Raw genomic sequence first — 3,351 nt, 5'->3', positions numbered from 1 at the left:
CTTGCAAAGACAAGGAACTTAGTGCTGTTCTGGTTCACAGTTCCAGGCCAACACATGTCTGATGACCATCCCGATCAGTTCCAATCAATGCATTGAAATCCCCCAAGACCAGAAGACTAGAAGACTACTTCCAGAATAGTATCTCGTCTGGGGCACTGATCAACCACAGACTCGAGCGTGGCACAGAATGCGTCCTTCACGGTGAGATCACTCGACTCAGTCGGAGCATAACCAGAGACCAGGGAAACGACACCCAAGGAGTGATGAATCCTTAGTCTCATAATATGCTCATTGATCAGTGTTACCTCAATTATCATTGGGGTCAGCTTATTGGACACAGCTACAGCAACTTCTTGAGTATGGTAACCATCAGAACGACCAGACCAATAGCAGGTATAACCACCCGCCATGATCTCGCCGCTATCCAGTCTCCGAACCTCAGAGAGTGCTGCAATACCGATGTCCAAATGTTTTAGCTCAGATGATAACAGAGACAGTCTATCATCCTCTCTTAGGGATAGGATATTCCAGGCACCCACCCAAAGGGACCACCTCAGGTTAACCCAAGGAGACCGCCGTCTGGTGTTCGACACCTCAGCACCACCCCGACACACACTACTGCAATCTGACCTGGGAAGGTCACCCCGAGGGTTTTCCTCCTGTCATCAAAGAGTGGGGGTCCTGAAGGCTTTGCCCCAATCCATTCTCTGGTGAGCTGCCATGTGGAGAGCAGCTGCACAGGAGGTACTCCCACAGAGTGAGTTTTCAGATTTATTTGTGGTACGTTTTGTGGAATGAAGGGGTTTACGGTGGCCGGAGGGCAAATTCTGCCACCAACCTCTGAAAAAAAATAACCCAACTGCAGGAGGACGTCCGCAGACACAGTTGGGCACAAGATATGGATGGTCGTTGGCTCACAAGGAGCTCCTCCACCCTTTGACAGGTTTTGTTTTTAATCTTGCTGGGTGTCCATATCATAGACCCTCCACACCAGAAAACCTGGTGGGGGAGACGGTTTAGTCGCCAACAACCCGACCATGAAACAGGTCAGTGCAGGTTGACATGTTACCTGAAGCAAGTCACAGATCTAATCTGGCCTGACTTGGCAGTGAAATCTGACCGCAATCTGACCTTGAGCTTATCAAGATCCAGCCTCCAAGTGGAGGAGATCCTAATGAGCCAATGGACATCCACATCTTGTGCCAAACTGTGTCTGCGGACATCCTCCTGCAGTTGGGTTACTTTTTTCGGAGGTTGGTGGTAGGATTTGCACTCCGGCCACTGTAAAAGCCTTAAATTGATGGATGAACTTTAACTTTTCCTGTCACAAGGGACAGGCATTTTTGCTAGTTATGTACTCTCTCTATTGAGTGTAGCCTGTGGCTGCTGGTTGCATCATTGGTTGGGACGCACGGACGTGGCTATGCCGCTGATGCAGTGTCTCCCTTTCCTGTACACTGGTGCTCATTTTGCCGACCTCGGAAGGATGACAGGCTGAGTCAACCTCCTGGTGTACTTTTAATTCAGCGGCCAACGGGGCTTGAACTCAGGACACTAGGATCCCAAGCCACCACCCTAACGACTAAGCCAACACCAGGCTTAGTTATGTACTGTGCTGTACTAAGTTAAATGTCAATATGTAACTTATATGTAAAACTTTTAATCTGTTGTTTGCAAATCGCTTGAATGGCAGTCTTCATCAGTTTGAGTTCAATCAACATCTCGCTATAAATATTCTACACACTAGTTCTTACAGAATGGCAGGCATCCATGATGACCATTACCTTCTCATTCACCATCACTATCAGATTAATATGTCAAATTATTAATTATCGGTGTGCATGTTGCCAACATTTTTACAGTTCTCACACCTGTCATCATCACATTCACAGGTACAAGCTGCTGTGCATTATCGCCCTATATTTATGCATACACAGTGCCTCGCTGCACACTTCAATAACTTGCAGTTACATGTGGTCAGCAATTCCATTTGTCTTTGAGCAGACTCCTGTGTCATCAGCACAGTCTCCACACCATCATCTTTCAATGTCCAATCAAGTCCATCTGGAGTTGGAACGTCTGTCTTTGCTGTCAGTGATAGCTTCCATAACCATACATTGGTAGTTGACCACTGGCAGTCTTAAGATAGCACCTTTTTAAAAATAATAAAAATCAAATATTATAACAAAGCGAGGGAACTGAACTTTGATCCACAGCTAAAGTACACAGTCCAACAAAGTTTGTCCAACCAGCACACATATGTACTTCAGGGCGAAGGGTGAAGGGTGAAGCACATGGTCAAACTAACACAAAGAACCAGAATGCCTGATTATACCATAACCTGGGGTCCACTCCTCAGATGGAATGGATTTCCCTCAAAAAGTGACATGCCATGAGGGAGTATATACCTGCAGCACCTCCTAACTGGAACGGTAACCGTGAATCCCTGTTATATCAGCACTTGTTGCAGGGGTCTGACCAACAGGGAATGGCTGAAACACATCCATCCTGTTTAGTAAAGCATGAGTCACATTTGCTCTACGGCTAGGATACGGCGGCTGTACCCCCCCCCCCTTGAATTGACAGAAACATGCGGTGGCCGCAAAGTTTCTGAGGTGGCCTCAGGTTGGCCCTACGCCATATGGCTATCTTTTACAGGCCGTAGGGGTCTCCGTGGAATTAAAGCGCGGAGTTATAACTTTTTTCATTTCTAGGTTGGCCGTAGCAATTCGACAAGCCGTAGCCATGACGTAGATGTGTTCCACGTCGACCGTACGTAGGGCGTACGGTGGGCTTGCGTTATTTGTGCGTTTTCCGTAGGCTCTTATCAATGAAAAATGAATTTTGCCAACCCCCAAAAAATTACGGCAGCCACACTATTTCCACGTTCACCTTAGGGCCTCCCTGCGGTCGCCTTGCGGGCACCTTGAGGCTACCTTGCGTCTGCCTTGAAAATTATATGGCCGCCGCAGGGATGCCCTAAGGTCACCTTGCGACAACAAATCAAGGACCGTACGGCACCCCCACGTTTTCGGTCTCCAGAATTTCTAAATACCCTGTGCAGCTACCCGAAAAATAAAAACATATGTGACTGCTACATTGTTTGACCGTGGAAATACTGTGGCCACCCTATAATTGCTAGTGGCCGTAGATTTTTTAGACCCTACGGCCGCCGACCCAAATGTGACCGAAGCATTAGTCATAATTACACTGCTAACTGCTGAGGAGAATCTCTCTTGCTCTGACAAAGGGTTATTGCCCAAAACTTCAGCTTCTCCTTTCTTTCCACGGAAGCTTGCGAGCACACCTTGATCAATGTTCTGTCAATTCCATCCCTTGCTCTACCTGTCT

This window comes from Eptatretus burgeri, chromosome 12 (assembly GCF_056783735.1).
Source record: "Eptatretus burgeri isolate ZD-2024b chromosome 12, Ebu_testis_v1, whole genome shotgun sequence".
In the NCBI taxonomy this organism is placed as follows: domain Eukaryota; kingdom Metazoa; phylum Chordata; class Myxini; order Myxiniformes; family Myxinidae; genus Eptatretus; species Eptatretus burgeri.
This window is presented reverse-complemented; position numbering follows the sequence as displayed.